The 27,229-nt window shown below is 36.3% G+C and overlaps 13 non-coding genes across 13 annotated transcripts; all 13 read right to left on the bottom strand.

Moving 5' to 3' along the window:
- Positions 1-338: 338 nt before the first annotated feature.
- Positions 339-410, bottom strand: TRNAQ-CUG (transfer RNA glutamine (anticodon CUG)). Its single transcript has one exon. It is a non-coding gene; the product is annotated as a tRNA-Gln (tRNA).
- Positions 411-2,269: 1,859 nt separating this feature from the next.
- Positions 2,270-2,341, bottom strand: TRNAQ-CUG (transfer RNA glutamine (anticodon CUG)). The gene has a single exon. It is a non-coding gene; the product is annotated as a tRNA-Gln (tRNA).
- A 1,858-nt stretch (positions 2,342-4,199) lies between these two features.
- On the bottom strand, positions 4,200-4,271 carry TRNAQ-CUG (transfer RNA glutamine (anticodon CUG)). The gene has a single exon. It is a non-coding gene; the product is annotated as a tRNA-Gln (tRNA).
- A 1,859-nt stretch (positions 4,272-6,130) lies between these two features.
- Positions 6,131-6,202, bottom strand: TRNAQ-CUG (transfer RNA glutamine (anticodon CUG)). The gene has a single exon. It is a non-coding gene; the product is annotated as a tRNA-Gln (tRNA).
- Positions 6,203-8,061: 1,859 nt separating this feature from the next.
- TRNAQ-CUG (transfer RNA glutamine (anticodon CUG)) lies at positions 8,062-8,133 on the bottom strand. The gene has a single exon. It is a non-coding gene; the product is annotated as a tRNA-Gln (tRNA).
- A 1,859-nt stretch (positions 8,134-9,992) lies between these two features.
- On the bottom strand, positions 9,993-10,064 carry TRNAQ-CUG (transfer RNA glutamine (anticodon CUG)). Its single transcript has one exon. It is a non-coding gene; the product is annotated as a tRNA-Gln (tRNA).
- A 1,858-nt stretch (positions 10,065-11,922) lies between these two features.
- On the bottom strand, positions 11,923-11,994 carry TRNAQ-CUG (transfer RNA glutamine (anticodon CUG)). Its single transcript has one exon. It is a non-coding gene; the product is annotated as a tRNA-Gln (tRNA).
- Positions 11,995-13,852: 1,858 nt separating this feature from the next.
- On the bottom strand, positions 13,853-13,924 carry TRNAQ-CUG (transfer RNA glutamine (anticodon CUG)). The gene has a single exon. It is a non-coding gene; the product is annotated as a tRNA-Gln (tRNA).
- A 1,859-nt stretch (positions 13,925-15,783) lies between these two features.
- On the bottom strand, positions 15,784-15,855 carry TRNAQ-CUG (transfer RNA glutamine (anticodon CUG)). Its single transcript has one exon. It is a non-coding gene; the product is annotated as a tRNA-Gln (tRNA).
- A 1,856-nt stretch (positions 15,856-17,711) lies between these two features.
- TRNAQ-CUG (transfer RNA glutamine (anticodon CUG)) lies at positions 17,712-17,783 on the bottom strand. Its single transcript has one exon. It is a non-coding gene; the product is annotated as a tRNA-Gln (tRNA).
- A 1,859-nt stretch (positions 17,784-19,642) lies between these two features.
- On the bottom strand, positions 19,643-19,714 carry TRNAQ-CUG (transfer RNA glutamine (anticodon CUG)). The gene has a single exon. It is a non-coding gene; the product is annotated as a tRNA-Gln (tRNA).
- Positions 19,715-23,505: 3,791 nt separating this feature from the next.
- TRNAQ-CUG (transfer RNA glutamine (anticodon CUG)) lies at positions 23,506-23,577 on the bottom strand. Its single transcript has one exon. It is a non-coding gene; the product is annotated as a tRNA-Gln (tRNA).
- Positions 23,578-25,436: 1,859 nt separating this feature from the next.
- On the bottom strand, positions 25,437-25,508 carry TRNAQ-CUG (transfer RNA glutamine (anticodon CUG)). Its single transcript has one exon. It is a non-coding gene; the product is annotated as a tRNA-Gln (tRNA).
- Positions 25,509-27,229: the final 1,721 nt, after the last annotated feature.

The following is a 27,229-nucleotide window of genomic DNA, read 5'->3' on the forward strand; positions in this document are numbered from 1 at the left end:
GCAGGGGCACCTGGGTAAAAGCTATCCTAGTATTTAGAAGAAATACAAACCCCACAGTAGTGGATTATGGTCTGTTTTTCAATTGGACCCATCTGAGGCAGCAGTGTTAACTACTTTGCTCTGTAACAACAATCTTAATACACATGCATAGTATTGCATGGAGTGTCACTGTTTTATTTTATTTTTTTAAATTCTTACCTCATGAATAATTTAGCTGTTTATTCAGAAAATGCTATTTTGTGCCTCTTGTATTTGTTTAATTTTGTCTCTGTTAGCTAGATTTCCATACATTGAACTGTATTTACCTCTTCATTTCCATCTATAGGAAAATCCTATCAAGGTCCCACTGAGATTTGAACTCAGATCGCTGGATTCAGAGTCCAGAGTGCTAACCATTACACCATGGCACCATCTGTGTAAAATCTGACTTGTTTATTCCTTTAGGACTGGAGCACCCGTGTCTGCCTATAGGGTTGTATCTTCTTATTGGAATAATTTGTTTTCGCCTGCTTCATTCTGGTTTAAAACTATTGCGTACACAGTATGGATAAATATTTTATTTTCTCTTAATAAAAAATACATCTTACCTTTTGATTTTTATTATGTTGAACAAACTTAAAAGTACAAAAAATACAGATAACACTTTTAGGAAAAGTATTTAAAATGTAATTACCAGATAGAAACTCTCTATATTGTATCGCCCTTTGGTGCTTGTCCAAATACTAATGAATAGATTGCTATGGCTTAAATGGTGTCTATGCATACCGTTCAGACCATGAAAGCAATAAGCGGCATCAAAATAGTTTTTACCAAAGTGATCAATGGAGTTTGATTTTGACTAATGTACAAGCTCCATTTCACTTCCAGTGAATGTAGCCTAGGACAGCTCAGAGCCCTAAAATTGTACTTGTGCCTTTGGATGTATAGGTTCATTATCTATCAATTGAAGCGCTGGGAGATTTCCATATAAGATCTTTTCCAGCATATTTGAGCACTGTGACTAAAATCTACTACATTACATTTAAAACATATTTCTATCTGTCCCACAATCGTTATAGTTCTGTGATATTATTACTGAAAAAGCAGCAAGTATTAACATTTTACCAATGGTTTTCTTAACATCCTGCTGCATAACAGGTTTCTGAATAACTGGTCCCATTCCCATATAATAACGTCTATGTGTTGGACAGCTGTGTGTGGTCACCTTCATGTACAATCCTCTTTTGGACAAAGTGCTGCAGGAAACTTAGGAGACTCATCTCCTGGGGATCCCAGCTATCTGAATCAGAGTGCCAATAGGATTTGATCAGGCTGATATGTATCTTGGGGAAAGTGAGGCTGCCCATAAGTCTCCCATATTGCTCAAAAGAATGCTTCGACTGAGTTCTAATAGCAGAATGTAGGGACTTGTTATTCCTGTATTTCAAGTTCACAGCAATTGCTTCCAAGATTCAGGTAATAGGAGGAATATCATCATCGGAGACCAAGCAAGATACTGCAGACTAATCAAAAAGTGGACATCCACGTTAAAGGACTATCCCATGATGTGAAATCAGACTGAAGAGCTAGAATGCCAGAAATCTACAGAATTCACCACTGATTCCCCCAACCAAGCTCATGCAGAATTTTCTTTCATATGTTTTCAGTTAAGTATCTTGTTTTAGCTAACTTTTCTTTGAATTATCCTGCAACAGTAAATGCTTCTGCTTTGAATTAAAATCTGTTTTATATATACTGTTAGCATGGTGTTTATCCTTTATTGATTAAGTGTCTGCATATTATAGTGTTTTACAAATCAGAATGTATCCATTCTCATTAGTCCCTGTCCCATTGGGGTGTTCAGTTTAAATTCTCTACCACACAGGAACCCTGGGCTATTTTTTATCAGAGGCCAAATAGCATATTTGAATGTTTTTTGGACTGTACTTGGGCAGGGGCACCTGGGTAAAAGCTATCCTAGTATTTAGAAGAAATACAAACCCCACAGTAGTGGATTATGGTCTGTTTTTCAATTGGACCCATCTGAGGCAGCAGTGTTAACTACTTTGCTCTGTAACAACAATCTTAATAGACATGCATAGTATTGCATGGAGTGTCACTGTTTTATTTTATTTTTTTAAATTCTTACCTCATGAATAATTTAGCTGTTTATTCAGAAAATGCTATTTTGTGCCTCTTGTATTTGTTTAATTTTGTCTCTGTTAGCTAGATTTCCATACATTGAACTGTATTTACCTCTTCATTTCCATCTATAGGAAAAATTCTATCAAGGTCCCACTGAGATTTGAACTCAGATCGCTGGATTCAGAGTCCAGAGTGCTAACCATTACACCATGGCACCAACTGTGTAAAATCTGACTTGTTTATTCCTTTAGGACTGGAGCACCCGTGTCTGCCTATAGGGTTGTATCTTCTTATTGGAATAATTTGTTTTCGCCTGCTTCATTCTGGTTTAAAACTATTGCGTACACAGTATGGATAAATATTTTATTTTCTCTTAATAAAAAATACATCTTACCTTTTGATTTTTATTATGTTGAACAAACTTAAAAGTACAAAAAATACAGATAACACTTTTAGGAAAAGTATTTAAAATGTAATTACCAGATAGAAACTCTCTATATTGTATCGCCCTTTGGTGCTTGTCCAAATACTAATGAATAGATTGCTATGGCTTAAATGGTGTCTATGCATACCGTTCAGACCATGAAAGCAATAAGCGGCATCAAAATAGTTTTTACCAAAGTGATCAATGGAGTTTGATTTTGACTAATGTACAAGCTCCATTTCACTTCCAGTGAATGTAGCCTAGGACAGCTCAGAGCCCTAAAATTGTACTTGTGCCTTTGGATGTATAGGTTCATTATCTATCAATTGAAGCGCTGGGAGATTTCCATATAAGATCTTTTCCAGCATATTTGAGCACTGTGACTAAAATCTACTACATTACATTTAAAACATATTTCTATCTGTCCCACAATCGTTATAGTTCTGTGATATTATTACTGAAAAAGCAGCAAGTATTAACATTTTACCAATGGTTTTCTTAACATCCTGCTGCATAACAGGTTTCTGAATAACTGGTTCCATTCCCATATAATAACGTCTATGTGTTGGACAGCTGTGTGTGGTCACCTTCATGTACAATCCTCTTTTGGGCAAAGTGCTGCAGGAAACTTAGGAGACTCATCTCCTGGGGATCCCAGCTATCTGAATCAGAGTGCCAATAGGATTTGATCAGGCTGATATGTATCTTGGGGAAAGTGAGGCTGCCCATAAGTCTCCCATATTGCTCAAAAGAATGCTTCGACTGAGTTCTAATAGCAGAATGTAGGGACTTGTTATTCCTGTATTTCAAGTTCACAGCAATTGCGTCCAAGATTCAGGTAATAGGAGGAAAATCATCATCGGAGACCAAGCAAGATACTGCAGACTAATCAAAAAGTGGACATCCACGTTAAAGGACTATCCCATGATGTGAAATCAGACTGAAGAGCTAGAATGCCAGAAATCTACAGAATTCACCACTGATTCCCCCAACCAAGCTCATGCAGAATTTTCTTTCATATGTTTTCAGTTAAGTATCTTGTTTTAGCTAACTTTTCTTTGAATTATCCTGCAACAGTAAATGCTTCTGCTTTGAATTAAAATCTGTTTTATATATACTGTTAGCATGGTGTTTATCCTTTATTGATTAAGTGTCTGCATATTATAGTGTTTTACAAATCAGAATGTATCCATTCTCATTAGTCCCTGTCCCATTGGGGTGTTCAGTTTAAATTCTCTACCACACAGGAACCCTGGGCTATTTTTTATCAGAGGCCAAATAGCATATTTGAATGTTTTTTGGACTGTACTTGGGCAGGGGCACCTGGGTAAAAGCTATCCTAGTATTTAGAAGAAATACAAACCCCACAGTAGTGGATTATGGTCTGTTTTTCAATTGGACCCATCTGAGGCAGCAGTGTTAACTACTTTGCTCTGTAACAACAATCTTAATACACATGCATAGTATTGCATGGAGTGTCACTGTTTTATTTTATTTTTTTAAATTCTTACCTCATGAATAATTTAGCTGTTTATTCAGAAAATGCTATTTTGTGCCTCTTGTATTTGTTTAATTTTGTCTCTGTTAGCTAGATTTCCATACATTGAACTGTATTTACCTCTTCATTTCCATCTATAGGAAAATCCTATCAAGGTCCCACTGAGATTTGAACTCAGATCGCTGGATTCAGAGTCCAGAGTGCTAACCATTACACCATGGCACCATCTGTGTAAAATCTGACTTGTTTATTCCTTTAGGACTGGAGCACCCGTGTCTGCCTATAGGGTTGTATCTTCTTATTGGAATAATTTGTTTTCGCCTGCTTCATTCTGGTTTAAAACTATTGCGTACACAGTATGGATAAATATTTTATTTTCTCTTAATAAAAAATACATCTTACCTTTTGATTTTTATTATGTTGAACAAACTTAAAAGTACAAAAAATACAGATAACACTTTTAGGAAAAGTATTTAAAATGTAATTACCAGATAGAAACTCTCTATATTGTATCGCCCTTTGGTGCTTGTCCAAATACTAATGAATAGATTGCTATGGCTTAAATGGTGTCTATGCATACCGTTCAGACCATGAAAGCAATAAGCGGCATCAAAATAGTTTTTACCAAAGTGATCAATGGAGTTTGATTTTGACTAATGTACAAGCTCCATTTCACTTCCAGTGAATGTAGCCTAGGACAGCTCAGAGCCCTAAAATTGTACTTGTGCCTTTGGATGTATAGGTTCATTATCTATCAATTGAAGCGCTGGGAGATTTCCATATAAGATCTTTTCCAGCATATTTGAGCACTGTGACTAAAATCTACTACATTACATTTAAAACATATTTCTATCTGTCCCACAATCGTTATAGTTCTGTGATATTATTACTGAAAAAGCAGCAAGTATTAACATTTTACCAATGGTTTTCTTAACATCCAGCTGCATAACAGGTTTCTGAATAACTGGTTCCATTCCCATATAATAACGTCTATGTGTTGGACAGCTGTGTGTGGTCACCTTCATGTACAATCCTCTTTTGGGCAAAGTGCTGCAGGAAACTTAGGAGACTCATCTCCTGGGGATCCCAGCTATCTGAATCAGAGTGCCAATAGGATTTGATCAGGCTGATATGTATCTTGGGGAAAGTGAGGCTGCCCATAAGTCTCCCATATTGCTCAAAAGAATGCTTCGACTGAGTTCTAATAGCAGAATGTAGGGACTTGTTATTCCTGTATTTCAAGTTCACAGCAATTGCGTCCAAGATTCAGGTAATAGGAGGAAAATCATCATCGGAGACCAAGCAAGATACTGCAGACTAATCAAAAAGTGGACATCCACGTTAAAGGACTATCCCATGATGTGAAATCAGACTGAAGAGCTAGAATGCCAGAAATCTACAGAATTCACCACTGATTCCCCCAACCAAGCTCATGCAGAATTTTCTTTCATATGTTTTCAGTTAAGTATCTTGTTTTAGCTAACTTTTCTTTGAATTATCCTGCAACAGTAAATGCTTCTGCTTTGAATTAAAATCTGTTTTATATATACTGTTAGCATGGTGTTTATCCTTTATTGATTAAGTGTCTGCATATTATAGTGTTTTACAAATCAGAATGTATCCATTCTCATTAGTCCCTGTCCCATTGGGGTGTTCAGTTTAAATTCTCTACCACACAGGAACCCTGGGCTATTTTTTATCAGAGGCCAAATAGCATATTTGAATGTTTTTTGGACTGTACTTGGGCAGGGGCACCTGGGTAAAAGCTATCCTAGTATTTAGAAGAAATACAAACCCCACAGTAGTGGATTATGGTCTGTTTTTCAATTGGACCCATCTGAGGCAGCAGTGTTAACTACTTTGCTCTGTAACAACAATCTTAATACACATGCATAGTATTGCATGGAGTGTCACTGTTTTATTTTATTTTTTTAAATTCTTACCTCATGAATAATTTAGCTGTTTATTCAGAAAATGCTATTTTGTGCCTCTTGTATTTGTTTAATTTTGTCTCTGTTAGCTAGATTTCCATAGATTGAACTGTATTTACCTCTTCATTTCCATCTATAGGAAAAATTCTATCAAGGTCCCACTGAGATTTGAACTCAGATCGCTGGATTCAGAGTCCAGAGTGCTAACCATTACACCATGGCACCATTTGTGTAAAATCTGACTTGTTTATTCCTTTAGGACTGGAGCACCCGTGTCTGCTTATAGGGTTGTATCTTCTTATTGGAATAATTTGTTTTCGCCTGCTTCATTCTGGTTTAAAACTATTGCGTACACAGTATGGATAAATATTTCATTTTCTCTTAATAAAAAATACATCTTACCTTTTGATTTTTATTATGTTGAACAAACTTAAAAGTACAAAAAATACAGATAACTCTTTTAGGAAAAGTATTTAAAATGTAATTACCAGATAGAAACTCTCTATATTGTATCGCCCTTTGGTGCTTGTCCAAATACTAATGAATAGATTGCTATGGCTTAAATGGTGTCTATGCATACCGTTCAGACCATGAAAGCAATAAGCGGCATCAAAATAGTTTTTACCAAAGTGATCAATGGAGTTTGATTTTGACTAATGTACAAGCTCCATTTCACTTCCAGTGAATGTAGCCTAGGACAGCTCAGAGCCCTAAAATTGTACTTGTGCCTTTGGATGTATAGGTTCATTATCTATCAATTGAAGCGCTGGGAGATTTCCATATAAGATCTTTTCCAGCATATTTGAGCACTGTGACTAAAATCTACTACATTACATTTAAAACATATTTCTATCTGTCCCACAATCGTTATAGTTCTGTGATATTATTACTGAAAAAGCAGCAAGTATTAACATTTTACCAATGGTTTTCTTAACATCCAGCTGCATAACAGGTTTCTGAATAACTGGTTCCATTCCCATATAATAACGTCTATGTGTTGGACAGCTGTGTGTGGTCACCTTCATGTACAATCCTCTTTTGGGCAAAGTGCTGCAGGAAACTTAGGAGACTCATCTCCTGGGGATCCCAGCTATCTGAATCAGAGTGCCAATAGGATTTGATCAGGCTGATATGTATCTTGGGGAAAGTGAGGCTGCCCATAAGTCTCCCATATTGCTCAAAAGAATGCTTCGACTGAGTTCTAATAGCAGAATGTAGGGACTTGTTATTCCTGTATTTCAAGTTCACAGCAATTGCGTCCAAGATTCAGGTAATAGGAGGAAAATCATCATCGGAGACCAAGCAAGATACTGCAGACTAATCAAAAAGTGGACATCCACGTTAAAGGACTATCCCATGATGTGAAATCAGACTGAAGAGCTAGAATGCCAGAAATCTACAGAATTCACCACTGATTCCCCCAACCAAGCTCATGCAGAATTTTCTTTCATATGTTTTCAGTTAAGTATCTTGTTTTAGCTAACTTTTCTTTGAATTATCCTGCAACAGTAAATGCTTCTGCTTTGAATTAAAATCTGTTTTATATATACTGTTAGCATGGTGTTTATCCTTTATTGATTAAGTGTCTGCATATTATAGTGTTTTACAAATCAGAATGTATCCATTCTCATTAGTCCCTGTCCCATTGGGGTGTTCAGTTTAAATTCTCTACCACACAGGAACCCTGGGCTATTTTTTATCAGAGGCCAAATAGCATATTTGAATGTTTTTTGGACTGTACTTGGGCAGGGGCACCTGGGTAAAAGCTATCCTAGTATTTAGAAGAAATACAAACCCCACAGTAGTGGATTATGGTCTGTTTTTCAATTGGACCCATCTGAGGCAGCAGTGTTAACTACTTTGCTCTGTAACAACAATCTTAATACACATGCATAGTATTGCATGGAGTGTCACTGTTTTATTTTATTTTTTTAAATTCTTACCTCATGAATAATTTAGCTGTTTATTCAGAAAATGCTATTTTGTGCCTCTTGTATTTGTTTAATTTTGTCTCTGTTAGCTAGATTTCCATAGATTGAACTGTATTTACCTCTTCATTTCCATCTATAGGAAAAATTCTATCAAGGTCCCACTGAGATTTGAACTCAGATCGCTGGATTCAGAGTCCAGAGTGCTAACCATTACACCATGGCACCATTTGTGTAAAATCTGACTTGTTTATTCCTTTAGGACTGGAGCACCCGTGTCTGCTTATAGGGTTGTATCTTCTTATTGGAATAATTTGTTTTCGCCTGCTTCATTCTGGTTTAAAACTATTGCGTACACAGTATGGATAAATATTTCATTTTCTCTTAATAAAAAATACATCTTACCTTTTGATTTTTATTATGTTGAACAAACTTAAAAGTACAAAAAATACAGATAACTCTTTTAGGAAAAGTATTTAAAATGTAATTACCAGATAGAAACTCTCTATATTGTATCGCCCTTTGGTGCTTGTCCAAATACTAATGAATAGATTGCTATGGCTTAAATGGTGTCTATGCATACCGTTCAGACCATGAAAGTAATAAGCGGCATCAAAATAGTTTTTACCAAAGTGATCAATGGAGTTTGATTTTGACTAATGTACAAGCTCCATTTCACTTCCAGTGAATGTAGCCTAGGACAGCTCAGAGCCCTAAAATTGTACTTGTGCCTTTGGATGTATAGGTTCATTATCTATCAATTGAAGCGCTGGGAGATTTCCATATAAGATCTTTTCCAGCATATTTGAGCACTGTGACTAAAATCTACTACATTACATTTAAAACATATTTCTATCTGTCCCACAATCGTTATAGTTCTGTGATATTATTACTGAAAAAGCAGCAAGTATTAACATTTTACCAATGGTTTTCTTAACATCCTGCTGCATAACAGGTTTCTGAATAACTGGTCCCATTCCCATATAATAACGTCTATGTGTTGGACAGCTGTGTGTGGTCACCTTCATGTACAATCCTCTTTTGGACAAAGTGCTGCAGGAAACTTAGGAGACTCATCTCCTGGGGATCCCAGCTATCTGAATCAGAGTGCCAATAGCATTTGATCAGGCTGATATGTATCTTGGGGAAAGTGAGGCTGCCCATAAGTCTCCCATATTGCTCAAAAGAATGCTTCGACTGAGTTCTTAGAGCAGAATGTAGGGACTTGTTATTCCTGTATTTCAAGTTCACAGCAATTGCTTCCAAGATTCAGGTAATAGGAGGAAAATCATCATCGGAGACCAAGCAAGATACTGCAGACTAATCAAAAAGTGGACATCCACGTTAAAGGACTATCCCATGATGTGAAATCAGACTGAAGAGCTAGAATGCCAGAAATCTACAGAATTCACCACTGATTCCCCCAACCAAGCTCATGCAGAATTTTCTTTCATATGTTTTCAGTTTAGTATCTTGTTTTAGCTAACTTTTCTTTGAATTATCCTGCAACAGTAAATGCTTCTGCTTTGAATTAAAATCTGTTTTATATATACTGTTAGCATGGTGTTTATCCTTTATTGATTAAGTGTCTGCATATTATAGTGTTTTACAAATCAGAATGTATCCATTCTCATTAGTCCCTGTCCCATTGGGGTGTTCAGTTTAAATTCTCTACCACACAGGAACCCTGGGCTATTTTTTATCAGAGGCCAAATAGCATATTTGAATGTTTTTTGGACTGTACTTGGGCAGGGGCACCTGGGTAAAAGCTATCCTAGTATTTAGAAGAAATACAAACCCCACAGTAGTGGATTATGGTCTGTTTTTCAATTGGACCCATCTGAGGCAGCAGTGTTAACTACTTTGCTCTGTAACAACAATCTTAATACACATGCATAGTATTGCATGGAGTGTCACTGTTTTATTTTATTTTTTTAAATTCTTACCTCATGAATAATTTAGCTGTTTATTCAGAAAATGCTATTTTGTGCCTCTTGTATTTGTTTAATTTTGTCTCTGTTAGCTAGATTTCCATGCATTGAACTGTATTTACCTCTTCATTTCCATCTATAGGAAAAATTCTATCAAGGTCCCACTGAGATTTGAACTCAGATCGCTGGATTCAGAGTCCAGAGTGCTAACCATTACACCATGGCACCATTTGTGTAAAATCTGACTTGTTTATTCCTTTAGGACTGGAGCACCCGTGTCTGCTTATAGGGTTGTATCTTCTTATTGGAATAATTTGTTTTCGCCTGCTTCATTCTGGTTTAAAACTATTGCGTACACAGTATGGATAAATATTTCATTTTCTCTTAATAAAAAATACATCTTACCTTTTGATTTTTATTATGTTGAACAAACTTAAAAGTACAAAAAATACAGATAACTCTTTTAGGAAAAGTATTTAAAATGTAATTACCAGATAGAAACTCTCTATATTGTATCGCCCTTTGGTGCTTGTCCAAATACTAATGAATAGATTGCTATGGCTTAAATGGTGTCTATGCATACCGTTCAGACCATGAAAGTAATAAGCGGCATCAAAATAGTTTTTACCAAAGTGATCAATGGAGTTTGATTTTGACTAATCTACAAGCTCCATTTCACTTCCAGTGAATGTAGCCTAGGACAGCTCAGAGCCCTAAAATTGTACTTGTGCCTTTGGATGTATAGGTTCATTATCTATCAATTGAAGCGCTGGGAGATTTCCATATAAGATCTTTTCCAGCATATTTGAGCACTGTGACTAAAATCTACTACATTACATTTAAAACATATTTCTATCTGTCCCACAATCGTTATAGTTCTGTGATATTATTACTGAAAAAGCAGCAAGTATTAACATTTTACCAATGGTTTTCTTAACATCCTGCTGCATAACAGGTTTCTGAATAACTGGTCCCATTCCCATATAATAACGTCTATGTGTTGGACAGCTGTGTGTGGTCACCTTCATGTACAATCCTCTTTTGGACAAAGTGCTGCAGGAAACTTAGGAGACTCATCTCCTGGGGATCCCAGCTATCTGAATCAGAGTGCCAATAGGATTTGATCAGGCTGATATGTATCTTGGGGAAAGTGAGGCTGCCCATAAGTCTCCCATATTGCTCAAAAGAATGCTTCGACTGAGTTCTAATAGCAGAATGTAGGGACTTGTTATTCCTGTATTTCAAGTTCACAGCAATTGCTTCCAAGATTCAGGTAATAGGAGGAATATCATCATCGGAGACCAAGCAAGATACTGCAGACTAATCAAAAAGTGGACATCCACGTTAAAGGACTATCCCATGATGTGAAATCAGACTGAAGAGCTAGAATGCCAGAAATCTACAGAATTCACCACTGATTCCCCCAACCAAGCTCATGCAGAATTTTCTTTCATATGTTTTCAGTTAAGTATCTTGTTTTAGCTAACTTTTCTTTGAATTATCCTGCAACAGTAAATGCTTCTGCTTTGAATTAAAATCTGTTTTATATATACTGTTAGCATGGTGTTTATCCTTTATTGATTAAGTGTCTGCATATTATAGTGTTTTACAAATCAGAATGTATCCATTCTCATTAGTCCCTGTCCCATTGGGGTGTTCAGTTTAAATTCTCTACCACACAGGAACCCTGGGCTATTTTTTATCAGAGGCCAAATAGCATATTTGAATGTTTTTTGGACTGTACTTGGGCAGGGGCACCTGGGTAAAAGCTATCCTAGTATTTAGAAGAAATACAAACCCCACAGTAGTGGATTATGGTCTGTTTTTCAATTGGACCCATCTGAGGCAGCAGTGTTAACTACTTTGCTCTGTAACAACAATCTTAATACACATGCATAGTATTGCATGGAGTGTCACTGTTTTATTTTATTTTTTTAAATTCTTACATCATGAATAATTTAGCTGTTTATTCAGAAAATGCTATTTTGTGCCTCTTGTATTTGTTTAATTTTGTCTCTGTTAGCTAGATTTCCATACATTGAACTGTATTTACCTCTTCATTTCCATCTATAGGAAAATCCTATCAAGGTCCCACTGAGATTTGAACTCAGATCGCTGGATTCAGAGTCCAGAGTGCTAACCATTACACCATGGCACCATCTGTGTAAAATCTGACTTGTTTATTCCTTTAGGACTGGAGCACCCGTGTCTGCCTATAGGGTTGTATCTTCTTATTGGAATAATTTGTTTTCGCCTGCTTCATTCTGGTTTAAAACTATTGCGTACACAGTATGGATAAATATTTTATTTTCTCTTAATAAAAAATACATCTTACCTTTTGATTTTTATTATGTTGAACAAACTTAAAAGTACAAAAAATACAGATAACACTTTTAGGAAAAGTATTTAAAATGTAATTACCAGATAGAAACTCTCTATATTGTATCGCCCTTTGGTGCTTGTCCAAATACTAATGAATAGATTGCTATGGCTTAAATGGTGTCTATGCATACCGTTCAGACCATGAAAGCAATAAGCGGCATCAAAATAGTTTTTACCAAAGTGATCAATGGAGTTTGATTTTGACTAATGTACAAGCTCCATTTCACTTCCAGTGAATGTAGCCTAGGACAGCTCAGAGCCCTAAAATTGTACTTGTGCCTTTGGATGTATAGGTTCATTATCTATCAATTGAAGCGCTGGGAGATTTCCATATAAGATCTTTTCCAGCATATTTGAGCACTGTGACTAAAATCTACTACATTACATTTAAAACATATTTCTATCTGTCCCACAATCGTTATAGTTCTGTGATATTATTACTGAAAAAGCAGCAAGTATTAACATTTTACCAATGGTTTTCTTAACATCCTGCTGCATAACAGGTTTCTGAATAACTGGTTCCATTCCCATATAATAACGTCTATGTGTTGGACAGCTGTGTGTGGTCACCTTCATGTACAATCCTCTTTTGGGCAAAGTGCTGCAGGAAACTTAGGAGACTCATCTCCTGGGGATCCCAGCTATCTGAATCAGAGTGCCAATAGGATTTGATCAGGCTGATATGTATCTTGGGGAAAGTGAGGCTGCCCATAAGTCTCCCATATTGCTCAAAAGAATGCTTCGACTGAGTTCTAATAGCAGAATGTAGGGACTTGTTATTCCTGTATTTCAAGTTCACAGCAATTGCGTCCAAGATTCAGGTAATAGGAGGAAAATCATCATCGGAGACCAAGCAAGATACTGCAGACTAATCAAAAAGTGGACATCCACGTTAAAGGACTATCCCATGATGTGAAATCAGACTGAAGAGCTAGAATGCCAGAAATCTACAGAATTCACCACTGATTCCCCCAACCAAGCTCATGCAGAATTTTCTTTCATATGTTTTCAGTTAAGTATCTTGTTTTAGCTAACTTTTCTTTGAATTATCCTGCAACAGTAAATGCTTCTGCTTTGAATTAAAATCTGTTTTATATATACTGTTAGCATGGTGTTTATCCTTTATTGATTAAGTGTCTGCATATTATAGTGTTTTACAAATCAGAATGTATCCATTCTCATTAGTCCCTGTCCCATTGGGGTGTTCAGTTTAAATTCTCTACCACACAGGAACCCTGGGCTATTTTTTATCAGAGGCCAAATAGCATATTTGAATGTTTTTTGGACTGTACTTGGGCAGGGGCACCTGGGTAAAAGCTATCCTAGTATTTAGAAGAAATACAAACCCCACAGTAGTGGATTATGGTCTGTTTTTCAATTGGACCCATCTGAGGCAGCAGTGTTAACTACTTTGCTCTGTAACAACAATCTTAATACACATGCATAGTATTGCATGGAGTGTCACTGTTTTATTTTATTTTTTTAAATTCTTACCTCATGAATAATTTAGCTGTTTATTCAGAAAATGCTATTTTGTGCCTCTTGTATTTGTTTAATTTTGTCTCTGTTAGCTAGATTTCCATACATTGAACTGTATTTACCTCTTCATTTCCATCTATAGGAAAATCCTATCAAGGTCCCACTGAGATTTGAACTCAGATCGCTGGATTCAGAGTCCAGAGTGCTAACCATTACACCATGGCACCATCTGTGTAAAATCTGACTTGTTTATTCCTTTAGGACTGGAGCACCCGTGTCTGCCTATAGGGTTGTATCTTCTTATTGGAATAATTTGTTTTCGCCTGCTTCATTCTGGTTTAAAACTATTGCGTACACAGTATGGATAAATATTTTATTTTCTCTTAATAAAAAATACATCTTACCTTTTGATTTTTATTATGTTGAACAAACTTAAAAGTACAAAAAATACAGATAACACTTTTAGGAAAAGTATTTAAAATGTAATTACCAGATAGAAACTCTCTATATTGTATCGCCCTTTGGTGCTTGTCCAAATACTAATGAATAGATTGCTATGGCTTAAATGGTGTCTATGCATACCGTTCAGACCATGAAAGCAATAAGCGGCATCAAAATAGTTTTTACCAAAGTGATCAATGGAGTTTGATTTTGACTAATGTACAAGCTCCATTTCACTTCCAGTGAATGTAGCCTAGGACAGCTCAGAGCCCTAAAATTGTACTTGTGCCTTTGGATGTATAGGTTCATTATCTATCAATTGAAGCGCTGGGAGATTTCCATATAAGATCTTTTCCAGCATATTTGAGCACTGTGACTAAAATCTACTACATTACATTTAAAACATATTTCTATCTGTCCCACAATCGTTATAGTTCTGTGATATTATTACTGAAAAAGCAGCAAGTATTAACATTTTACCAATGGTTTTCTTAACATCCTGCTGCATAACAGGTTTCTGAATAACTGATCCCATACCCATATAATAACGTCTATGTGTTGGACAGCTGTGTGTGGTCACCTTCATGTACAATCCTCTTTTGGACAAAGTGCTGCAGGAAACTTAGGAGACTCATCTCCTGGGGATCCCAGCTATCTGAAGCAGAGTGCCAATAGGATTTGATCAGGCTGATATGTATCTTGGGGAGAGTGAGGCTGCCCATAAGTCTCCCATATTGCTCAAAAGAATGCTTCGACTGAGTTCTTAGAGCAGAATGTAGGGACTTGTTATTCCTGTATTTCAAGTTCACAGCAATTGCTTCCAAGATTCAGGTAATAGGAGGAAAATCATCATCGGAGACCAAGCAAGATACTGCAGACTAATCAAAAAGTGGACATCCACGTTAAAGGACTATCCCATGATGTGAAATCAGACTGAAGAGCTAGAATGCCAGAAATCTACAGAATTCACCACTGATTCCCCCAACCAAGCTCATGCAGAATTTTCTTTCATATGTTTTCAGTTTAGTATCTTGTTTTAGCTAACTTTTCTTTGAATTATCCTGCAACAGTAAATGCTTCTGCTTTGAATTAAAATCTGTTTTATATATACTGTTAGCATGGTGTTTATCCTTTATTGATTAAGTGTCTGCATATTATAGTGTTTTACAAATCAGAATGTATCCATTCTCATTAGTCCCTGTCCCATTGGGGTGTTCAGTCTAAATTCTCTACCACATAGGAACCCTGGGCTATTTTTTATCAGAGGCCAAATAGCATATTTGCATGTTTTTTGGACTGTACTTGGGCAGGTGTACCTGGGTAAAAGCTATCCTAGTATTTAGAAGAAATACAAACCCCACAGTAGTGCATTATGGTCTGTTTTTCAATTGGACCCATCTGAGGCAGCAGTGTTAACTACTTTGCTCTGTAACAACAATCTTAATACACATGCATAGTATTGCATGGAGTGTCACTGTTTTATTTTATTTTTTTAAATTCTTACCTCATGAATAATTTAGCTGTTTATTCAGAAAATGCTATTTTGTGCCTCTTGTATTTGTTTAATTTTGTCTCTGTTAGCTAGATTTCCATACTTTGAACTGTATTTACCTCTTCATTTCCATCTATGGGAAAAATTCTATCAAGGTCCCACTGAGATTTGAACTCAAATCGCTGGATTCAGAGTCCAGAGTGCTAACCATTACACCATGGCACCAACTGTGTAAAATCTGACTTGTTTATTGCTTTAGGACTGGAGCACCCGTGTCTGCCTATAGGGTTGTATCTTCTTATTGGAATAATTTGTTTTCGCCTGCTTCATTCTGGTTTAAAACTATTGCGTACACAGTACGGATAAATATTTCATTTTCTCTTAACATAAAATACATCTTACCTTTTGATTTTTATTATGTTGAACAAACTTAAAAGTACAAAAAATACAGATAACACTTTTAGGAAAAGTATTTAAAATGTAATTACCAGATAGAAACTCTCTATATTGTATCGCCCTTTGGTGCTTGTCCAAATACTAAAGAATAGATTGCTATGGCTTAAATGGTGTCTATGCATACCGTTCAGACCATGAAAGCAATAAGCGGCATCAAAATAGTTTTTACCAAAGTGATCAATGGAGTTTGATTTTGACTAATGTACAAGCTCCATTTCACTTCCAGTGAATGTAGCCTAGGACAGCTCAGAGCCCTAAAATTGTACTTGTGCCTTTGGATGTATAGGTTCATTATCTATCAATTGAAGCGCTGGGAGATTTCCATATAAGATCTTTTCCAGCATATTTGAGCACTGTGACTAAAATCTACTACATTACATTTAAAACATATTTCTATCTGTCCCACAATCGTTATAGTTCTGTGATATTATTACTGAAAAAGCAGCAAGTATTAACATTTTACCAATGGTTTTCTTAACATCCTGCTGCATAACAGGTTTCTGAATAACTGGTCCCATTCCCATATAATAACGTCTATGTGTTGGACAGCTGTGTGGTCACCTTCATGTACAATCCTCTTTTGGACAAAGTGCTGCAGGAAACTTAGGAGACTCATCTCCTGGGGATCCCAGCTATCTGAATCAGAGTGCCAATAGGATTTGATCAGGCTGATATGTATCTTGGGGAAAGTGAGGCTGCCCATAAGTCTCCCATATTGCTCAAAAGAATGCTTCGACTGAGTTCTAATAGCAGAATGTAGGGACTTGTTATTCCTGTATTTCAAGTTCACAGCAATTGCTTCCAAGATTCAGGTAATAGGAGGAAAATCATCATCGGAGACCAAGCAAGATACTGCAGACTAATCAAAAAGTGGACATCCACGTTAAAGGACTATCCCATGATGTGAAATCAGACTGAAGAGCTAGAATGCCAGAAATCTACAGAATTCACCACTGATTCCCCCAACCAAGCTCATGCAGAATTTTCTTTCATATGTTTTCAGTTAAGTATCTTGTTTTAGCTAACTTTTCTTTGAATTATCCTGCAACAGTAAATGCTTCTGCTTTGAATTAAAACCTGTTTTATATATACTGTTAGCATGGTGTTTATCCTTTATTGATTAAGTGTCTGCATATTATAGTGTTTTACAAATCAGAATGTATCCATTCTCATTAGTCCCTGTCCCATTGGGGTGTTCAGTTTAAATTCTCTACCACACAGGAACCCTGGGCTATTTTTTATCAGAGGCCAAATAGCATATTTGAATGTTTTTTGGACTGTACTTGGGCAGGGGCACCTGGGTAAAAGCTATCCTAGTATTTAGAAGAAATACAAACCCCACAGTAGTGGATTATGGTCTGTTTTTCAATTGGACCCATCTGAGGCAGCAGTGTTAACTACTTTGCTCTGTAACAACAATCTTAATACACATGCATAGTATTGCATGGAGTGTCACTGTTTTATTTTATTTTTTTAAATTCTTACCTCATGAATAATTTAGCTGTTTATTCAGAAAATGCTATTTTGTGCCTCTTGTATTTGTTTAATTTTGTCTCTGTTAGCTAGATTTCCATACATTGAACTGTATTTACCTCTTCATTTCCATCTATAGGAAAATCCTATCAAGGTCCCACTGAGATTTGAACTCAGATCGCTGGATTCAGAGTCCAGAGTGCTAACCATTACACCATGGCACCATCTGTGTAAAATCTGACTTGTTTATTCCTTTAGGACTGGAGCACCCGTGTCTGCCTATAGGGTTGTATCTTCTTATTGGAATAATTTGTTTTCGCCTGCTTCATTCTGGTTTAAAACTATTGCGTACACAGTATGGATAAATATTTTATTTTCTCTTAATAAAAAATACATCTTACCTTTTGATTTTTATTATGTTGAACAAACTTAAAAGTACAAAAAATACAGATAACACTTTTAGGAAAAGTATTTAAAATGTAATTACCAGATAGAAACTCTCTATATTGTATCGCCCTTTGGTGCTTGTCCAAATACTAATGAATAGATTGCTATGGCTTAAATGGTGTCTATGCATACCGTTCAGACCATGAAAGCAATAAGCGGCATCAAAATAGTTTTTACCAAAGTGATCAATGGAGTTTGATTTTGACTAATGTACAAGCTCCAATTCACTTCCAGTGAATGTAGCCTAGGACAGCTCAGAGCCCTAAAATTGTACTTGTGCCTTTGGATGTATAGGTTCATTATCTATCAATTGAAGCGCTGGGAGATTTCCATATAAGATCTTTTCCAGCATATTTGAGCACTGTGACTAAAATCTACTACATTACATTTAAAACATATTTCTATCTGTCCCACAATCGTTATAGTTCTGTGATATTATTACTGAAAAAGCAGCAAGTATTAACATTTTACCAATGGTTTTCTTAACATCCTGCTGCATAACAGGTTTCTGAATAACTGATCCCATACCCATATAATAACGTCTATGTGTTGGACAGCTGTGTGTGGTCACCTTCATGTACAATCCTCTTTTGGACAAAGTGCTGCAGGAAACTTAGGAGACTCATCTCCTGGGGATCCCAGCTATCTGAAGCAGAGTGCCAATAGGATTTGATCAGGCTGATATGTATCTTGGGGAGAGTGAGGCTGCCCATAAGTCTCCCATATTGCTCAAAAGAATGCTTCGACTGAGTTCTTAGAGCAGAATGTAGGGACTTGTTATTCCTGTATTTCAAGTTCACAGCAATTGCTTCCAAGATTCAGGTAATAGGAGGAAAATCATCATCGGAGACCAAGCAAGATACTGCAGACTAATCAAAAAGTGGACATCCACGTTAAAGGACTATCCCATGATGTGAAATCAGACTGAAGAGCTAGAATGCCAGAAATCTACAGAATTCACCACTGATTCCCCCAACCAAGCTCATGCAGAATTTTCTTTCATATGTTTTCAGTTTAGTATCTTGTTTTAGCTAACTTTTCTTTGAATTATCCTGCAACAGTAAATGCTTCTGCTTTGAATTAAAATCTGTTTTATATATACTGTTAGCATGGTGTTTATCCTTTATTGATTAAGTGTCTGCATATTATAGTGTTTTACAAATCAGAATGTATCCATTCTCATTAGTCCCTGTCCCATTGGGGTGTTCAGTTTAAATTCTCTACCACACAGGAACCCTGGGCTATTTTTTATTAGAGGCCAAATAGCATATTTGAATGTTTTTTGGACTGTACTTGGGCAGGGGCACCTGGGTAAAAGCTATCCTAGTATTTAGAAGAAATACAAACCCCACAGTAGTGGATTATGGTCTGTTTTTCAATTGGACCCATCTGAGGCAGCAGTGTTAACTACTTTGCTCTGTAACAACAATCTTAATAGACATGCATAGTATTGCATGGAGTGTCACTGTTTTATTTTATTTTTTTAAATTCTTACCTCATGAATAATTTAGCTGTTTATTCAGAAAATGCTATTTTGTGCCTCTTGTATTTGTTTAATTTTGTCTCTGTTAGCTAGATTTCCATACATTGAACTGTATTTACCTCTTCATTTCCATCTATAGGAAAAATTCTATCAAGGTCCCACTGAAATTTGAACTCAGATCGCTGGATTCAGAGTCCAGAGTGCTAACCATTACACCATGGCACCATCTGTGTAAAATCTGACTTGTTTATTCCTTTAGGACTGGAGCACCCGTGTCTGCCTATAGGGTTGTATCTTCTTATTGGAATAATTTGGTTTCGCCTGCTTCATTCTGGTTTAAAACTATTGCGTACACAGTACGGATAAATATTTCATTTTCTCTTAATAAAAAAAAACATCTTACCTTTTGATTTTTATTATGTTGAACAAACTTAAAAGTACAAAAAATACAGATAACACTTTTAGGAAAAGTATTTAAAATGTAATTACCAGATAGAAACTCTCTATATTGTATCGCCCTTTGGTGCTTGTCCAAATACTAATGAATAGATTGCTATGGCTTAAATGGTGTCTATGCATACCGTTCAGACCATGAAAGCAATAAGCGGCATCAAAATAGTTTTTACCAAAGTGATCAATGGAGTTTGATTTTGACTAATGTACAAGCTCCATTTCACTTCCAGTGAATGTAGCCTAGGACAGCTCAGAGCCCTAAAATTGTACTTGTGCCTTTGGATGTATAGGTTCATTATCTATCAATTGAAGCGCTGGGAGATTTCCATATAAGATCTTTTCCAGCATATTTGAGCACTGTGACTAAAATCTACTACATTACATTTAAAACATATTTCTATCTGTCCCACAATCGTTATAGTTCTGTGATATTATTACTGAAAAAGCAGCAAGTATTAACATTTTACCAATGGTTTTCTTAACATCCTGCTGCATAACAGGTTTCTGAATAACTGATCCCATACCCATATAATAACGTCTATGTGTTGGACAGCTGTGTGTGGTCACCTTCATGTACAATCCTCTTTTGGACAAAGTGCTGCAGGAAACTTAGGAGACTCATCTCCTGGGGATCCCAGCTATCTGAAGCAGAGTGCCAATAGGATTTGATCAGGCTGATATGTATCTTTGGGAGAGTGAGGCTGCCCATAAGTCTCCCATATTGCTCAAAAGAATGCTTCGACTGAGTTCTTAGAGCAGAATGTAGGGACTTGTTATTCCTGTATTTCAAGTTCACAGCAATTGCTTCCAAGATTCAGGTAATAGGAGGAAAATCATCATCGGAGACCAAGCAAGATACTGCAGACTAATCAAAAAGTGGACATCCACGTTAAAGGACTATCCCATGATGTGAAATCAGACTGAAGAGCTAGAATGCCAGAAATCTACAGAATTCACCACTGATTCCCCCAACCAAGCTCATGCAGAATTTTCTTTCATATGTTTTCAGTTTAGTATCTTGTTTTAGCTAACTTTTCTTTGAATTATCCTGCAACAGTAAATGCTTCTGCTTTGAATTAAAATCTGTTTTATATATACTGTTAGCATGGTGTTTATCCTTTATTGATTAAGTGTCTGCATATTATAGTGTTTTACAAATCAGAATGTATCCATTCTCATTAGTCCCTGTCCCATTGGGGTGTTCAGTTTAAATTCTCTACCACACAGGAACCCTGGGCTATTTTTTATCAGAGGCCAAATAGCATATTTGAATGTTTTTTGGACTGTACTTGGGCAGGGGCACCTGGGTAAAAGCTATCCTAGTATTTAGAAGAAATACAAACCCCACAGTAGTGGATTATGGTCTGTTTTTCAATTGGACCCATCTGAGGCAGCAGTGTTAACTACTTTGCTCTGTAACAACAATCTTAATACACATGCATAGTATTGCATGGAGTGTCACTGTTTTATTTTATTTTTTTAAATTCTTACCTCATGAATAATTTAGCTGTTTATTCAGAAAATGCTATTTTGTGCCTCTTGTATTTGTTTAATTTTGTCTCTGTTAGCTAGATTTCCATACATTGAACTGTATTTACCTCTTCATTTCCATCTATAGGAAAAATTCTATCTAGGTCCCACTGAGATTTAAACTCAGATCACTGGATTCAGAGTCCAGAGTGCTAACCATTACACCATGGCACTAACTGTGTAAAATCTGACTTGTTTATTCCTTTAGGACTGGAGCACCCGTGTCTGCCTATAGGGTTGTATCTTCTTATTGGAATAATTTGGTTTCGCCTGCTTCATTCTGGTTTAAAACTATTGCGTACACAGTACGGATAAATATTTCATTTTCTCTTAACATAAAATACATCTTACCTTTTGATTTTTATTATGTTGAACAAACTTAAAAGTACAAAAAATACAGATAACACTTTTAGGAAAAGTATTTAAAATGTAATTACCAGATAGAAACTCTCTATATTGTATCGCCCTTTGGTGCTTGTCCAAATACTAATGAATAGATTGCTATGGCTTAAATGGTGTCTATGCATACCGTTCAGACCATGAAAGCAATAAGCGGCATCAAAATAGTTTTTACCAAAGTGATCAATGGAGTTTGATTTTGACTAATGTACAAGCTCCATTTCACTTCCAGTGAATGTAGCCTAGGACAGCTCAGAGCCCTAAAATTGTACTTGTGCCTTTGGATGTATAGGTTCATTATCTATCAATTGAAGCGCTGGGAGATTTCCATATAAGATCTTTTCCAGCATATTTGAGCACTGTGACTAAAATCTACTACATTACATTTAAAACATATTTCTATCTGTCCCACAATCGTTATAGTTCTGTGATATTATTACTGAAAAAGCAGCAAGTATTAACATTTTACCAATGGTTTTCTTAACATCCTGCTGCATAACAGGTTTCTGAATAACTGATCCCATACCCATATAATAACATCTATGTGTTGGACAGCTGTGTGTGGTCACCTTCATGTACAATCCTCTTTTGGACAAAGTGCTGCAGGAAACTTAGGAGACTCATCTCCTGGGGATCCCAGCTATCTGAAGCAGAGTGCCAATAGGATTTGATCAGGCTGATATGTATCTTGGGGAGAGTGAGGCTGCCCATAAGTCTCCCATATTGCTCAAAAGAATGCTTCGACTGAGTTCTTAGAGCAGAATGTAGGGACTTGTTATTCCTGTATTTCAAGTTCACAGCAATTGCTTCCAAGATTCAGGTAATAGGAGGAAAATCATCATCGGAGACCAAGCAAGATACTGCAGACTAATCAAAAAGTGGACATCCACGTTAAAGGACTATCCCATGATGTGAAATCAGACTGAAGAGCTAGAATGCCAGAAATCTACAGAATTCACCACTGATTCCCCCAACCAAGCTCATGCAGAATTTTCTTTCATATGTTTTCAGTTTAGTATCTTGTTTTAGCTAACTTTTCTTTGAATTATCCTGCAACAGTAAATGCTTCTGCTTTGAATTAAAATCTGTTTTATATATACTGTTAGCATGGTGTTTATCCTTTATTGATTAAGTGTCTGCATATTATAGTGTTTTACAAATCAGAATGTATCCATTCTCATTAGTCCCTGTCCCATTGGGGTGTTCAGTCTAAATTCTCTACCACATAGGAACCCTGGGCTATTTTTTAGCAGAGGCCAAATAGCATATTTGCATGTTTTTTGGACTGTACTTGGGCAGGTGTACCTGGGTAAAAGCTATCCTAGTATTTAGAAGAAATACAAACTCCACAGTAGTGGATTATGGTCTGTTTTTCAATTGGACCCATCTGAGGCAGCAGTGTTAACTACTTTGCTCTGTAACAACAATCTTAATACACATGCATAGTATTGCATGGAGTGTCACTGTTTTATTTTATTTTTTTAAATTCTTACCTCATGAATAATTTAGCTGTTTATTCAGAAAATGCTATTTTGTGCCTCTTGTATTTGTTTAATTTTGTCTCTGTTAGCTAGATTTCCATACATTGAACTGTATTTACCTCTTCATTTCCATCTATAGGAAGAATTCTATCAAGGTCCCACTGAGAGTTGAACTCAGATCACTGGATTCAGAGTCCAGAGTGCTAACCATTACACCATGGCACCAACTGTGTAAAATCTGATTTGTTTATTCCTTTAGGACTGGAGCACCCGTATCTGCCTATAGGGTTGTATCTTCTTATTGGAATAATTTGTTTTCGCTTGCTTCATTCTGGTTTAAAACTATTGCGTACACAGTACGGATAAATATTTCATTTTCTCTTAACATAAAATACATCTTACCTTTTGATTTTTATTATGTTGAACAAACTTAAAAGTACAAAAAATACAGATAACACTTTTAGGAAAAGTATTTAAAATGTAATTACCAGATAGAAACTCTCTATATTGTATCGCCCTTTGGTGCTTGTCCAAATACTAATGAATAGATTGCTATGGCTTAAATGGTGTCTATGCATACCGTTCAGACCATGAAAGCAATAAGCGGCATCAAAATAGTTTTTACCAAAGTGATCAATGGAGTTTGATTTTGACTAATGTACAAGCTCCATTTCACTTCCAGTGAATGTAGCCTAGGACAGCTCAGAGCCCTAAAATTGTACTTGTGCCTTTGGATGTATAGGTTCATTATCTATCAATTGAAGCGCTGGGAGATTTCCATATAAGATCTTTTCCAGCATATTTGAGCACTGTGACTAAAATCTACTACATTACATTTAAAACATATTTCTATCTGTCCCACAATCGTTATAGTTCTGTGATATTATTACTGAAAAAGCAGCAAATATTAACATTTTACCAATGGTTTTCTTAACATCCTGCTGCATAACAGGTTTCTGAATAACTGATCCCATACCCATATAATAACGTCTATGTGTTGGACAGCTGTGTGTGGTCACCTTCATGTATAATCCTCTTTTGGACAAAGTGCTGCAGGAAACTTAGGAGACTCATCTCCTGGGGATCCCAGCTATCTGAAGCAGAGTGCCAATAGGATTTGATCAGGCTGATATGTATCTTGGGGAGAGTGAGGCTGCCCATAAGTCTCCCATATTGCTCAAAAGAATGCTTCGACTGAGTTCTTAGAGCAGAATGTAGGGACTTGTTATTCCTGTATTTCAAGTTCACAGCAATTGCTTCCAAGATTCAGGTAATAGGAGGAAAATCATCATCGGAGACCAAGCAAGATACTGCAGACTAATCAAAAAGTGGACATCCACGTTAAAGGACTATCCCATGATGTGAAATCAGACTGAAGAGCTAGAATGCCAGAAATCTACAGAATTCACCACTGATTCCCCCAACCAAGCTCATGCAGAATTTTCTTTCATATGTTTTCAGTTTAGTATCTTGTTTTAGCTAACTTTTCTTTGAATTATCCTGCAACAGTAAATGCTTCTGCTTTGAATTAAAATCTGTTTTATATATACTGTTAGCATGGTGTTTATCCTTTATTGATTAAGTGTCTGCATATTATAGTGTTTTACAAATCAGAATGTATCCATTCTCATTAGTCCCTGTCCCATTGGGGTGTTCAGTCTAAATTCTCTACCACATAGGAACCCTGGGCTATTTTTTATCAGAGGCCAAATAGCATATTTGCATGTTTTTTGGACTGTACTTGGGCAGGTGTACCTGGGTAAAAGCTATCCTAGTATTTAGAAGAAATACAAACCCCACAGTAGTGGATTATGGTCTGTTTTTCAATTGGACCCATCTGAGGCAGCAGTGTTAACTACTTTGCTCTGTAACAACAATCTTAATACACATGCATAGTATTGCATGGAGTGTCACTGTTTTATTTTATTTTTTTAAATTCTTACCTCATGAATAATTTAGCTGTTTATTCAGAAAATGCTATTTTGTGCCTCTTGTATTTGTTTAATTTTGTCTCTGTTAGCTAGATTTCCATACTTTGAACTGTATTTACCTCTTCATTTCCATCTATAGGAAAAATTCTATCAAGGTCCCACTGAGATTTGAACTCAGATCGCTGGATTCAGAGTCCAGAGTGCTAACTATTACACCATGGCACCAACTGTGTAAAATCTGACTTGTTTATTCCTTTAGGACTGGAGCACCCGTGTCTGCCTATAGGGTTGTATCTTCTTATTGGAATAATTTGTTTTCGCCTGCTTCATTCTGGTTTAAAACTATTGCGTACACAGTACGGATAAATATTTCATTTTCTCTTAACATAAAATACATCTTACCTTTTGATTTTTATTATGTTGAACAAACTTAAAAGTACAAAAAATACAGATAACACTTTTAGGAAAAGTATTTAAAATGTAATTACCAGATAGAAACTCTCTATATTGTATCGCCCTTTGGTGCTTGTCCAAATACTAATGAATAGATTGCTATGGCTTAAATGGTGTCTATGCATACCGTTCAGACCATGAAAGCAATAAGCGGCATCAAAATAGTTTTTACCAAAGTGATCAATGGAGTTTGATTTTGACTAATGTACAAGCTCCATTTCACTTCCAGTGAATGTAGCCTAGGACAGCTCAGAGCCCTAAAATTGTACTTGTGCCTTTGGATGTATAGGTTCATTATCTATCAATTGAAGCGCTGGGAGATTTCCATATAAGATCTTTTCCAGCATATTTGAGCACTGTGACTAAAATCTACTACATTACATTTAAAACATATTTCTATCTGTCCCACAATCGTTATAGTTCTGTGATATTATTACTGAAAAAGCAGCAAATATTAACATTTTACCAATGGTTTTCTTAACATCCTGCTGCATAACAGGTTTCTGAATAACTGATCCCATACCCATATAATAACGTCTATGTGTTGGACAGCTGTGTGTGGTCACCTTCATGTATAATCCTCTTTTGGACAAAGTGCTGCAGGAAACTTAGGAGACTCATCTCCTGGGGATCCCAGCTATCTGAAGCAGAGTGCCAATAGGATTTGATCAGGCTGATATGTATCTTGGGGAGAGTGAGGCTGCCCATAAGTCTCCCATATTGCTCAAAAGAATGCTTCGACTGAGTTCTTAGAGCAGAATGTAGGGACTTGTTATTCCTGTATTTCAAGTTCACAGCAATTGCTTCCAAGATTCAGGTAATAGGAGGAAAATCATCATCGGAGACCAAGCAAGATACTGCAGACTAATCAAAAAGTGGACATCCATGTTAAAGGACTATCCCATGATGTGAAATCAGACTGAAGAGCTAGAATGCCAGAAATCTACAGAATTCACCACTGATTCCCCCAACCAAGCTCATGCAGAATTTTCTTTCATATGTTTTCAGTTTAGTATCTTGTTTTAGCTAACTTTTCTTTGAATTATCCTGCAACAGTAAATGCTTCTGCTTTGAATTAAAATCTGTTTTATATATACTGTTAGCATGGTGTTTATCCTTTATTGATTAAGTGTCTGCATATTATAGTGTTTTACAAATCAGAATGTATCCATTCTCATTAGTCCCTGTCCCATTGGGGTGTTCAGTCTAAATTCTCTACCACATAGGAACCCTGGGCTATTTTTTATCAGAGGCCAAATAGCATATTTGCATGTTTTTTGGACTGTACTTGGGCAGGTGTACCTGGGTAAAAGCTATCCTAGTATTTAGAAGAAATACAAACCCCACAGTAGTGGATTATGGTCTGTTTTTCAATTGGACCCATCTGAGGCAGCAGTGTTAACTACTTTGCTCTGTAACAACAATCTTAATACACATGCATAGTATTGCATGGAGTGTCACTGTTTTATTTTATTTTTTTAAATTCTTACCTC

This window comes from Mixophyes fleayi, chromosome 10, assembly GCF_038048845.1.
Source record: "Mixophyes fleayi isolate aMixFle1 chromosome 10, aMixFle1.hap1, whole genome shotgun sequence".
NCBI classification, from domain to species: Eukaryota; Metazoa; Chordata; class Amphibia; order Anura; family Limnodynastidae; genus Mixophyes; species Mixophyes fleayi.